The sequence below is a fragment of the Schistocerca cancellata genome, chromosome 8, assembly GCF_023864275.1.
Source record: "Schistocerca cancellata isolate TAMUIC-IGC-003103 chromosome 8, iqSchCanc2.1, whole genome shotgun sequence".
In the NCBI taxonomy this organism is placed as follows: Eukaryota; Metazoa; Arthropoda; class Insecta; order Orthoptera; family Acrididae; genus Schistocerca; species Schistocerca cancellata.
The window spans coordinates 84,940,528-84,954,725 of record NC_064633.1 but is presented as its reverse complement, the minus strand read 5'-3'; the positions used below and the strand labels follow the sequence as shown (position 1 = coordinate 84,954,725).

At 48.6% G+C, this 14,198-nt stretch overlaps 1 long non-coding RNA gene across 1 annotated transcript in view; it reads left to right on the top strand.

Moving 5' to 3' along the window:
* Window positions 1-13,916: 13,916 nt before the first annotated feature.
* Window positions 13,917-14,198, top strand: part of LOC126095065 (uncharacterized) — a 56,425-nt gene continuing 56,143 nt past the window's right edge. The window contains exon 1 of the long non-coding RNA XR_007521904.1: window positions 13,917-13,981. This is a non-coding gene — a long non-coding RNA (uncharacterized LOC126095065). The remainder of the gene's footprint in view (window positions 13,982-14,198) is intronic.

Genomic DNA, 14,198 nt, shown 5'->3' with positions numbered 1-14,198 from the left:
ATTTATTTGTTAGATTTTATAAATGGTACTGTGAACAAATCCAGGTCAAATGTAGTTCTAACATAATTTTTCGCAAATAAAAAAGTAATTTTTGTTGGAAGCGTTTGGCAGTCAACTGAGAAATGTGGGTAAAATACGATACAAACATAGGATGGCAGACCGCTGGTTTGAAATCCCGCCACGTTTTGCCAACAGTCACGTGGTTTATGTTGGAGCCACACCAGCCCTATAGCTTCTGCACAGCAAGGCCAGTCTACCAGTATCTATGGTCGAAGCGTTCTGTTTATTATTATTATTCCTTGTTTTTTGAGTTAATTGGTAGTTCCGGGCCTCCTGGCTTGTGTGGACGACTACTGTTTTCTCTGCAACAACTACGAAAGTTTTCCCAGGATTAAGGATCCTTCTGTAGAGGCTGGAAGCAAATTTTGTAACTCCGATCAGTCCATGCACGCCGGGCGTCGTCAGATACGCGCTCGCAACAAAGTTATTGTTGCTGAACGAAAGGTCTTTATTCTCCTGAATCATGTTAAGCAAAGGTCGGACAGCCACCAGTTTAGCTGAACTCGACACCATTATTGCCTCAGTACCACAGAAACGTCGGCAGAGACCCTGTAGTATGCAATGGCGAAGAAATTTATATTCCCCATCGTCAATGTGATGGTGACAAGGCTAGAATAAACATGAAAAGGTGCATCGGTTACAAGCTATTTATACATTGCAGAGGTTTCACTTGCTTCCTGTTTTCGCCTCAGTGCCATAGAAACGTCGGCAGAGACCCTGTAGTATGTAACGGCGAAGAAATTTCTGGTTCCCATCGTCAATGTGAGGGTGCTAAGGCTAGAATAAACATGCAATAGTGCATAAGTTATTTATACTTTGGAGACTTTTCATTTCCTTACCGTCATCACCTCAGTGGGCCTCGGAGGCCTTGTAGTAAGCTATGGCAAAGAATTTCTGTGACTCATCGTCAATGTGAGGGTGCAAAGGGTAGAATAAACATTCAAAAGCGAATCGTTTAGAAGTTATTTACACTCAGAAGATGTTTCATTTACTTACCATTATCGCCCTAGTACTATAAAAACTTCGGTGAGAACCCTGTAGTATGCAATGACTAAGCATCGTCAGTGTGAGTCTGCCAGGACTAGAAAAAAACAAATAAACGCACATCGTTTCCAAGTTATTTATATTCAGGAGAGGTTTCATTTGCATACCATTGTCACTTCAGTACCATAGAAACGTTGCTGGCCACCTTTCAGTATGTAATGGCGAAGCAATTTCTGTGTCACATAGTCATTGTAAGGTGGCCAAGCTACAATATACATGATGAAGTGCATCGGTTACAAGTTGCTTAAACTCAGGAGGGGATTCATTTGCTTATCATTATCACCACCGTTTCATACAAACGTCGGCGGACAGCCTGTAGTTTTCAATGGGGAAACAATTTGTGTCCCATCGTAATTATGAGGGTTCCAAGTCTAGAACAACCACGCAAAAGTGTATGGGTTACAAGATATTTACACGCAGGAGAGGTTTCAGTTCCTTGCCATTGATGCCTCAGCACCACAGAAACGTCGGCAGAGACCCTGTAGCATGCAATGGCGAAGCAATTTGGGTGTCACATCGCCAATGTGAGGCTGCCAAGGCTAGAGAAAACACATAAATGTGCATCGGTTCCAAGTTATTTATACTCAGGAGAGGTTTTATCTGCTTACTGTCATCGCCTCAGTACCATAGAAACGTCGGCAGAGTCTCTAGAGTACGCAATGGCGAAGTAATTTCTGTGTCCTATTGTTAATGTGAGGGTGCCAAGGCTAGAACAAGCACGGTAAAGTTCGTCTATTGCAAGTTATTTATACTCACGAGAGGTTTCCTTTCTTTACCTTTATCGCCTCAGTACCATAGACACATAGGCGGATACCCTGTAGCATGCAATGGCGAAGCAAATTCTGTGACCCATCGTCAATGTGAGGGTTCGAAGGGAAGAATAAACTTGTATAAGCACATCGGTTACAGATTTTTTATACACTGGGTGGTTTACATTTACTTACTGCTATCGCTTCAGTACTATAAATAGTCGGCGGAGACATTGTAGTATGCATTGGCGAAGTAATTTCTGTGCCCCATGGTGAATTTGAGGGTGACAAGGCTACAAAAAACTTGCAAAAGTGCATTGGTCACAAGTTATTTATACTCAGGGGAGGTTTAATGCGCTTAGCATTATCGCCTTAGTACCGTTGAAATGGCGGCAGAGACCTTCTAGTATGCAACAGCGAACCAATTACTGTGTTCCATCGTTAATGGGACAGTACAAAGGCTAGAATAAACATGCAAAAGTGCACTGTATACAAGTAATTTATACTCAAGTTAGGTTTCATTTGATTAACATAATCATCTCAGTACCATAGAAGAGTTGTCGGAGACTTCGTAATATGCAATGGCGAAGCAATTTCTGTGACCCATCGTCAATGTGAAGGTGCCAAGGCTAGAATAAGCTTGAAAAAGTTTATCGGTTACGACTTATTTATACTCAGGAGTGGATTCAATCACTTACTGTTATCGTCTCAGCACCATAGAAATGTCGGCGGAATTTCTGTAGTATGCAATGGCGAAGCAACTTCTGTGTCCCATCGTGAATGTGAGGGTCCCAAGGCTAGTACAAGCATGCAAAAGTGCGTCAATTGCTAGTTACTTATAGTCAGGAGATGTGTCATTTGTTTATCGTAATCGCCTCAGTACCATAGAAACGTCGGCGGAGACTCTGTATTATGTAATGGCGATGCAATTTCTGTGTCCCATCGTCAATGTGAGGGTGCCAAGAGTGGAATAAAGATTCAAAAGTATCTCGGTTACAATTTATTTGTACTCGTGAGAGGTTTTATTTGCTTACCGTTATCGACTCCGTACCAATGAAACGTCAGCGTACACCCTGTAGTACGCAGTGGCGAATCAATTTCTGTGTCCAATCCTCAATATGAAGGTACCAAGGCTAGAATAAACAGGCAATAGTCCATCGGTTACACTTTATTTTCCACTCAGTAGAGGTTTCAGTTGCTTACCGTCATCGCCTCAGTACCATAGAAACGTCGGTAGTATAAGGCAAATTGTTTACTGATTGTAGAGTTTGTGGGATTGAGGTCCAGAATGTATGCATATTGTACAACAGTCGGGGACACCCAGAGGCTGGCAAAGGGTGTTCTTCGACCTGCTGCATCACCTGCCCTCACTATTTAAGACTATTTGCATTGTTTGTACAGTCGCAGCGTTCAAGACGCTTCTGTGCACATCATTTGGCTAACTAGTATTTGATCACGAGGTCACGAGGTGTGCACTGTACTGCAATCTAAAGTCTGATTGTCTCCTCATGACGATAAAAGAGTCATTTGTGAGGATGGGGTGGAAATCCTTCTATCCTCACACTATTTACTTGATAGGAAAGTAGGGGTTGGGGCTCTGACTGAGAGATAGAGAGGGAATGAGTGAGTGAGTCGGGTGGGGATTTTATGAATCAAATACTATGGTTCTTTTATCATAGTGTAATTATTGTTTGTATGTGATGCGTGGTTTGTGTGTGTGTGCATATGTGTGAGTGTAAAAAGTATCTATGAATATGTGTGCGTGTGTGTGTGTGAGTGAAGAATATGTACGAATGTGTAAATACATCTATATACACTCCTGGAAATTGAAATAAGAACACCGTGAATTCATTGTCCCAGGAAGGGGAAACTTTATTGACACATTCCTGGGGTCAGATACATCTACATGATCACACTGACAGAACCACAGGCACATAGACACAGGCAACAGAGCATGCACAATGTCGGCACTAGTACAGTGTATATCCACCTTTCGCAGCAATGCAGGCTGCTATTCTCTCATGGAGACGATCGTAGAGATGCTGGATGTAGTCCTGTGGAACGGCTTGCCATGCCATTTCCACCTGGCGCCTCAGTTGGACCACCGTTCGTGCTGGACGTGCAGACCGCGTGAGACGACGCTTCATCCAGTCCCAAACATGCTCAATGGGGGACAGATCCGGAGATCTTGCTGGCCAGGGTAGTTGACTTACACATTCTAGAGCACGTTGGGTGGCACGGGATACATGCGGACGTGCATTGCCCCGTTGGAACAGCAAGTTCCCTTGCCGGTCTAGGAATGGTAGAACGATGGGTTCGATGACGGTTTGGATGTACCGTGCACTATTCAGTGTCCCCTCGACGATCACCAGTGGTGTACGGCCAGTGTAGGAGATCGCTCCCCACACCATGATGCCGGGTGTTGGCCCTGTGTGCCTCGGTCGTATGCAGTCCTGATTGTGGCGCTCACCTGCACGGCACCAAACACGCATACGACCATCATTGGCACCAAGGCAGAAGCGACTCTCATCGCTGAAGACGAGACGTCTCCATTCGTCCCTCCATTCACGCCTGTCGCGACACCACTGGAGGCGGGCTGCACGATGTTGGGGCGTGAGCGGAAGACGGCCTAACGGTGTGCGGGACCGTAGCCCAGCTTGATGGAGACGGTTGCGAATGGTCCTCGCCGATACCCCAGGAGCAACAGTGTCCCTAATTTGCTGGGAAGTGGCGGTGCGGTGCCCTACGGCACTGCGTAGGATCCTACGGTCTTGGCGTGCATCCGTGCGTCGCTGCGGTCCGGTCCCAGGTCGACGGGCACGTGCACCTTCCGCCGACCACTGGCGACAACATCGATGTACTGTGGAGACCTCACGCCCCACGTGTTGAGCAATTCGGCGGTACGTCCACCCGGCCTCCCGCATGCCCACTATACGCCCTCGCTCAAAGTCCGTCAACTGCACATACGGTTCACGTCCACGCTGTCGCGGCATGCTACCAGTGTTAAAGACTGCGATGGAGCTCCGTATGCCACGGCAAACTGGCTGACACTGACGGCGGCGGTGCACAAATGCTGCGCAGCTAGCGCCATTCGACGGCCAACACCGCGGTTCCTGGTGTGTCCGCTGTGCCGTGCGTGTGATCATTGCTTGTACAGCCCTCTCGCAGTGTCCGGAGCAAGTATGGTGGGTCTGACACACCGGTGTCAATGTGTTCTTTTTTCCATTTCCAGGAGTGTATATAGAGTGATACACTGGAAAGGATAATAATAGTATGTGTAGCCACTATAGTTCCATCACTTAACCGACTGAGCTATATTGACTACGCAGAGAAAACAGCCATATATTTTACACATGAAGGGTAACTTGATGAATCATCATCTCAAGAACTCGTAGAGCAATGGAAAATAAATTAATAATTGTAATACTTTGACTATAATGAGAGAGGTGTGAAATAAAACACAAACACGGTTTGAGATTATAAATACATAAATTATTTATTTATTTAAATATCATACATGGGGTGTAGTGTTTCAGGAATATCATTACAATCTGTATGTATCTTCTCCTTTGCACCTGTACAGTATTTGCCAAATAAAGCTTTTTGACATGCAAGAAATTCAGCTCATATCTCCCTCAAGCCAATAGATGCCTCAAAGTACTCAGGTTCACAAACACATTTAATCTGTTTCTCTTTTGGTTCAGCGTTCATGTGCAAACAAAGGTGCTGCTTCAAATCATCAACATGTACACTATGCACACGTAGAGAGTTTACAACATCATTGCATGCAGAGTCTATGCTAGGCAAACAACAGTTCAGTCTCTCCAGTGCAAGACATATGGCAGTGTCCAGATCATATAACTTCATAACTGAGGCATGCCTTAGATAAACACAGTTGTCATCCAGTTTCACACAAAATGCACAGTCATCAAACGCAGTTGTAATAGAAAGTGTCACACCAGTAAGGCCAATGTTTGAGGGAGAAACAAGTGGATAATACTCTGTAGTCATCTCCTGAATGATGTAGCACTCTGCACAACATATTTCATCCCAGTCAAAGTTGGGAATTGGCACTTTAACACATTTTGACACGTTTTCAATCACTATTCTCGCTTGCAAGTTCCAGACATGATGTGCTTCTATAGCAATGTTCACATGTTGCGATCCACTGGGAGTTAAATTGTTTGTGGAGATGAAAAGCATAGGTGCACTCGACGCCTTCTTATCTACAGTATCTGCATTCTGTGGTTGCACTATCACAGGGATGTTCTGGTGGGATGGGTCATATGTTGGTGACCAGTACTGACCTCCATCTTGTTGTTGTTTAGGACCACTGCCAGTGACAGCATTCGAAGTGTTGGGGGCCGATCGTGCGTCCTCATCACACAAATCAATGAATGGGATGGACAACAGCAGCTCCTTGTCCCGCTCCAGCAAGTGGGCTATGTGCGCTACCAGATCCCACGTGGCCACTACTGGTTCAGACGTGCTGGAGGTTGTTACCACCACAGGTCTAGAGGTCACTGCAGCTCCTTGTCCTGCTCCAGCAAGTGGGCTACGTGCGCTACCAGATCCCATGTGGCCACTACTGGTTCAGACGTGCTGGAGGTTGTTACCACCGCGAGTCTAGAGGTCACTGCAGCTCCTTGTCCTGCTCCAGCAAGTGGGCTATGTGCGCTACCGGATCCCACGTGGCCACTACTGGTTCAGACGTGCTGGAGGTTGTTACCACCGCAGGTCTAGAGGTCACTGCAGCTCCTTGTCCTGCTCCAGCAAGTGGGCTACGTGCGCTACCAGATCCCATGTGGCCACTACTGGTTCAGACGTGCTGGAGGTTGTTACCACCACAGGTCTAGAGGTCACTGCAGCTCCTTGTCCTGCTCCAGCAAGTGGGCTACGTGCGCTACCAGATCCCATGTGGCCACTACTGGTTCAGACGTGCTGGAGGTTGTTACCACCGCAGGTCTAGAGGTCACTGCAGCTCCTTGTCCTGCTCCAGCAAGTGGTCTACGTGCGCTACCAGATCCCATGTGGCCACTACTGGTTCAGACGTGCTGGAGGTTGTTACCACCGCAGGTCTAGAGGTCACTGCAGCTCCTTGTCCTGCTCCAGCAAGTGGGCTATGTGCGCTACCAGATCCCACGTGGCCACTACTGGTTCAGACGTGCTGGAGGTTGTTACCACCGCAGGTCTAGAGGTCACTGCAGCTCCTTGTCCTGCTCCAGCAAGTGGGCTACGTGCGCTACCAGATCCCAAGTGGCCACTACTGGTTCAGACGTGCTGGAGGTTGTTACCACCGCAGGTCTAGAGGTCACTGCAGCTCCTTGTCCTGCTCCAGCAAGTGGGCTACGTGCGCTACCAGATCCCATGTGGCCACTACTGGTTCAGACGTGCTGGAGGTTGTTACCACCGCAGGTCTAGAGGTCACTGCAGCTCCTTGTCCTGCTCCAGCAAGTGGGCTATGTGCGCTACCAGATCCCACGTGGCCACTACTGGTTCAGACGTGCTGGAGGTTGTTACCACCGCAGGTCTAGAGGTCACTGCAGCTCCTTGTCCTGCTCCAGCAAGTGGGCTATGTGCGCTACCGGATCCCACGTGGCCACTACTGGTTCAGACGTGCTGGAGGTTGTTACCACCGCAGGTCTAGAGGTCACTGCAGCTCCTTGTCCTGCTCCAGCAAGTGGGCTACGTGCGCTACCAGATCCCATGTGGCCACTACTGGTTCAGACGTGCTGGAGGTTGTTACCACCACAGGTCTAGAGGTCACTGCAGCTCCTTGTCCTGCTCCAGCAAGTGGGCTACGTGCGCTACCAGATCCCATGTGGCCACTACTGGTTCAGACGTGCTGGAGGTTGTTACCACCGCAGGTCTAGAGGTCACTGCAGCTCCTTGTCCTGCTCCAGCAAGTGGTCTACGTGCGCTACCAGATCCCATGTGGCCACTACTGGTTCAGACGTGCTGGAGGTTGTTACCACCGCAGGTCTAGAGGTCACTGCAGCTCCTTGTCCTGCTCCAGCAAGTGGGCTATGTGCGCTACCAGATCCCACGTGGCCACTACTGGTTCAGACGTGCTGGAGGTTGTTACCACCGCAGGTCTAGAGGTCACTGCAGCTCCTTGTCCTGCTCCAGCAAGTGGGCTACGTGCGCTACCAGATCCCATGTGGCCACTACTGGTTCAGACGTGCTGGAGGTTGTTACCACCGCAGGTCTAGAGGTCACTGCAGCTCCTTGTCCTGCTCCAGCAAGTGGGCTACGTGCGCTACCAGATCCCATGTGGCCACTACTGGTTCAGACGTGCTGGAGGTTGTTACCACCGCAGGTCTAGAGGTCACTGCAGCTCCTTGTCCTGCTCCAGCAAGTGGGCTACGTGCGCTACCAGATCCCATGTGGCCACTACTGGTTCAGACGTGCTGGAGGTTGTTACCACCGCAGGTCTAGAGGTCACTGCAGCTCCTTGTCCTGCTCCAGCAAGTGGGCTATGTGCGCTACCAGATCCCACGTGGCCACTACTGGTTCAGACGTGCTGGAGGTTGTTACCACCGCAGGTCTAGAGGTCACTGCAGCTCCTTGTCCTGCTCCAGCAAGTGGGCTACGTGCGCTACCAGATCCCATGTGGCCACTACTGGTTCAGACGTGCTGGAGGTTGTTACCACCGCAGGTCTAGAGGTCACTGCAGCTCCTTGTCCTGCTCCAGCAAGTGGGCTACGTGCGCTACCAGATCCCATGTGGCCACTACTGGTTCAGACGTGCTGGAGGTTGTTACCACCGCAGGTCTAGAGGTCACTGCAGCACCTTGTCCTGCTCCAGCAAGTGGGCTACGTGCGCTACCAGATCCCATGTGGCCACTACTGGTTCAGACGTGCTGGAGGTTGTTACCACCGCAGGTCTAGAGGTCACTGCAGCTCCTTGTCCTGCTCCAGCAAGTGGGCTACGTGCGCTACCAGATCCCATGTGGCCACTACTGGTTCAGACGTGCTGGAGGTTGTTACCACCGCAGGTCTAGAGGTCACTGCAGCTCCTTGTCCTGCTCCAGCAAGTGGGCTACGTGCGCTACCAGATCCCATGTGGCCACTACTGGTTCAGACGTGCTGGAGGTTGTTACCACCGCAGGTCTAGAGGTCACTGCAGCTCCTTGTCCTGCTCCAGCAAGTGGGCTACGTGCGCTACCAGATCCCATGTGGCCACTACTGGTTCAGACGTGCTGGAGGTTGTTACCACCGCAGGTCTAGAGGTCACTGCAGCTCCTTGTCCTGCTCCAGCAAGTGGGCTATGTGCGCTACCAGATCCCACGTGGCCACTACTGGTTCAGACGTGCTGGAGGTTGTTACCACCGCAGGTCTAGAGGTCACTGCAGCTCCTTGTCCTGCTCCAGCAAGTGGGCTATGTGCGCTACCAGATCCCACGTGGCCACTACTGGTTCAGACGTGCTGGAGGTTGTTACCACCGCAGGTCTAGAGGTCACTGCAGCTCCTTGTCCTGCTCCAGCAAGTGGGCTACGTGCGCTACCAGATCCCATGTGGCCACTACTGGTTCAGACGTGCTGGAGGTTGTTACCACCGCAGGTCTAGAGGTCACTGCAGCTCCTTGTCCTGCTCCAGCAAGTGGGCTACGTGCGCTACCAGATCCCATGTGGCCACTACTGGTTCAGACGTGCTGGAGGTTGTTACCACCGCAGTTCTAGAGGTCACTGCAGCTCCTTGTCCTGCTCCAGCAAGTGGGCTACGTGCGCTACCAGATCCCATGTGGCCACTAGTGGTTCAGACGTGCTGGAGGTTGATACCACCGCAGGTCTAGAGGTCACTGCAGCTCCTTGTCCTGCTCCAGCAAGTGGGCTACGTGCGCTACCAGATCCCATGTGGCCACTACTGGTTCAGACGTGCTGGAGGTTGTTACCACCGCAGGTCTAGAGGTCACTGCAGCTCCTTGTCCTGCTCCAGCAAGTGGGCTACGTGCGCTACCAGATCCCATGTGGCCACTACTGGTTCAGACGTGCTGGAGGTTGTTACCACCGCAGGTCTAGAGGTCACTGCAGCTCCTTGTCCTGCTCCAGCAAGTGGGCTACGTGCGCTACCAGATCCCATGTGGCCACTACTGGTTCAGACGTGCTGGAGGTTGTTACCACCGCAGGTCTAGAGGTCACTGCAGCTCCTTGTCCTGCTCCAGCAAGTGGGCTACGTGCGCTACCAGATCCCATGTGGCCACTACTGGTTCAGACGTGCTGGAGGTTGTTACCACCGCAGGTCTAGAGGTCACTGCAGCTCCTTGTCCTGCTCCAGCAAGTGGGCTACGTGCGCTACCAGATCCCATGTGGCCACTACTGGTTCAGACGTGCTGGAGGTTGTTACCACCGCAGGTCTAGAGGTCACTGCAGCTCCTTGTCCTGCTCCAGCAAGTGGGCTACGTGCGCTACCAGATCCCATGTGGCCACTACTGGTTCAGACGTGCTGGAGGTTGTTACCACCGCAGGTCTAGAGGTCACTGCAGCTCCTTGTCCTGCTCCAGCAAGTGGGCTACGTGCGCTACCAGATCTCATGTGGCCACTACTGGTTCAGACGTGCTGGAGGTTGTTACCACCGCGAGTCTAGAGGTCACTGCAGCTCCTTGTCCTGCTCCAGCAAGTGGGCTATGTGCGCTACCGGATCCCACGTGGCCACTACTGGTTCAGACGTGCTGGAGGTTGTTACCACCGCAGGTCTAGAGGTCACTGCAGGTCTTGACAGGATGGCAGGCGAGGTTGCTACAGGTCCAGACATGGCAGAGATTGGCACGTTGGTGCTCGACCCTGATGGCTTGGATGCGTCGATGGCTACAACTGGACAAAGACAAGGAAGCATTAGACATGGACCAATATGAGGAAACAATGAATAATGATAATAATAATAATAAGGCTAGCCAGAGAGAAAGGTGTGATATGGGATGCTTACTTCTCCTTTTCCTCCTGTTCAGCATGACTGTGCTGGAGGGCAACCGCTGTTGAAACTCCATTGTTCTTCTCCTTCTTCTTCTTCTGCTGCTGCTGCTGACTGACTGAACAAGACTGAGGTCCCAGAGCTGCTGAGCTTCCCTATACCCCCTCCAATGACGTCACCAGATACTGCCATCCTACTGGTTGAAATCTTACACGTGACAGAACTAAGGGCTCCTATTGGCTCCCAAAATTTTCTCCCACCATCTTGGACTACATCACAGAATGGATGACAGTGCTCTCTGGTGGTGGTACTGTGTACTAGACCTCGAGACAAACACACTCGTTTCCCGCCATCTTGGATAATGGTACTTGTGTCATCAGCTGACATCATGGCAGCCATCTTGGATTATGTCACAGATGAGAGCGCCCTCTGATGGCAGTACTGTATACTGGGTCAGTTGGAGTCCGGACCACATGGTGAACACACTGGATGACTGTACTGCATTAAATAGTTTAAAAATAGACTTATGTCCAGCACTGGTTGAGTCCTCTCCCCAACCAATCCCTACTAGGAGGAGGTGGCGGTTGGGTGACTTAGGTTAGTGGAGGTAGCCCAAGTGACCTATCTTCGAGCCATTTTCTTAGGTTAGTAGAGGTGAGTTGCATTGTCCTAATGAAATTTGAACTTCCCGCCATTTTCTGTGGGAGGGGGTTAGGTTAGTGGAGGTAGCCCAATTGACCTATCTTCCCACCAAAATCCGCCATCTTGAATAACATCAGGCCACCATCTTGGATGATGTCATTAACTGACGTAATGGCCGCCATCTTGGATGACGTCATCGCCACCATCTTGGATAATGGTACTTTGGGGAAGAACCCCCTTGCCCCAGTACTAGCATCCCCCAGTAGCTGAGTGGTCAGTGTGACAGACTGTCAATCCTAAGGGCCCAGGTTCGATTCCCAGCTGGGTCGGAGATTTTCTCCGCTCAGGGACTGGGTGTTGTGTTGTCCTAGTCATCATCATTTCATACCCATCGACGCGCAAGTCGCCGCAGTGGCGTCACATCGAAAGACTTGCACCAGGCAAGCGGTCTACCCGACGGGAGACTCTCATCACACGCATTAAAAAAAAATCTGAACTAATAAGACTCTTTCCTTTTACCCACTGTGCAAGGAGTACACGTCTGGAACTTTTAGTTCCAAGCAAATTAACACACACATATAGAACTACAGTAACTTGTGAGATTCGCGCACACACTGCGAAGACAGTTTACAGAATGATTTCTGTTTAAGAATCGAAATTTGCTAGTGAGGTCCCACAAGATCGCTTGCAGCTGTTTATGACACATTCAGCAGAGGGTTGTCTGTCTATCGTGAGAATCTTAGATTTCTGATCCTGTAACTAACCCCCCCCCCCGCTCCACCTTTTTTCTTCAATCCTTATATGTTTTTATTCCCGAAAAGGTCAAAATATGAACGGGGAAGTGCTCCTATTTGGAATCAGAAAGTAACTACTAAGTTACTATGCCCAATGATCCTATAAAAACATGCATTTGCATGGAGTTCTTGTCTTTGTTAATTACATATTGATCGCAAAATTCCAGTTTTCATTGCAAATATTATTTATTAATTATCGATATTTTATAAAAGATTATTAATTTAGAACGCTTAAGTTAAGAAAATTTTAAGACTCTTTGTTTGGACTCTATCCACTGTTTTTACCGCAGGTATGGTTACACGCGATCCAGCGTGCTAAGCATCGTAGAAATACGGAAAACAGTAATTGTCACAGCGTCGAACACACCATTCAAATGCTGCATTTCTACCCTTGCCGCCTTATCATTTGCAATTTGAACCGAACAGAAATTATCTGGAGCCAAGCTAACGGATTTGTGGCGAGAAATAACTAGACGTTAAGCTGTCAGGCGTGCTGGAACTAATGCACGAACCTTCGTCACTCGTCACTGCCAAACACTGGAGGTGTGCAAGTCATAAAAATAGAGGAGAAGACGTAACACGTGGTTGGCTACATGAATTCTGTTGTTAATCTCCTCGTTATCAACATTGCAGATGACGCTTCCAGTGCTGAAATGGATTCCTCGGATTCTGATATGGAAGGAGTTCAAAGATTACCTGACGACTGACTATAAATAATACCTTCACTGGCTTCAGTATTTAACTATGCGCTGAAATCTCTGCAATACGCTCTTTCGTCACACTTAGCTTACGCAGAAAAATTACACTGTGCTTAAGTTGGCAATTTTCATCACTCTTGTATTAAATTACAGTTCTGTGGGAGGTTTCCGTATGTCGCGTATGGAGCATACTGCCGGAGTTTTGCCTTACATTATTTCATTCTATTTAAACATTAAATGACATTCGAAGCTGTATTATTTGTCTGCTCGAGACGAGCTTTTTACAACTGCAGGTTAGCATGACTAGCTGGTTGGCCAGTGCTGTCCTAGTTTAAATGCGCCGGTAAAGCTGTTGATATTGTCGCCGTGTCGATGAGCGTGTAACGCACAAAATAGAACGAATACTTATCATCGTGTTTGATTATACTCGAGACAGCTTGGCTTACGCTTCACGTGGAACGAAATCCAATACGATTACAGGAAACGCAGAAGAATACATAGTGTAATGTTTACATCAAGTTTATTCTTATGATGAACGCCTTAGAGCGATTCTGAACTAGTGACAATTTTTTTTGTTCAAAAATGGTTCAAATGGCTCTGAGCACTATGGGACTTAACTGCTGTGGTCATCAGTCCCCTAGAACTTAGAACTACTTAAACCTAGCTAACCTAAGGACGCCACACACAGCCATGCCCGAGGCAGGATTCGAACCTGCGACCGAAGCGGACGCGCGGTTCCAGACTGTAGCGCCTAGAACCGCTCGGCCACTTCGGCCGGCAATTTTTTTTTTTTTTTTTTTTGTGAATTGGGCAATAGATATTTGTATGCTACTACAATGTCATAGTAGAGCTATTTCTCATCGAGATTATTTCATTGATTCCATCTCATATCTAGAGTTTCATTTATAACACACGTGCGTGACATTTAGTTTCGCGGCATCGTTCTTATTTGGATTACGATATTCACTTATAAGTCAATGTGGACCAGTGGTGTGAACCCGCTGGTCACGTGGTATCAACACGAAGGGCATGGCGGGGATGTGTGTTTCATTTGACAGAGTTGAAACAGTCGTTCGCTGCTGTAGGTATGTGTACAGTTTACAGTTGATAATTTTATTTCATCGACACATCACGCAAGCTAACTGTGTTTGCGGTAACAGTATAGCCAGACTTTGACGATCTGTTCTACATGAAAATAAATGTGGTTTAAGACTTTATGAGAAAAAAGTAATTACCTCAGTGTGACATTCACATAACGACTCTCTTACCGGTAGATTTTAATTGACGATTTTGTAAAATCTA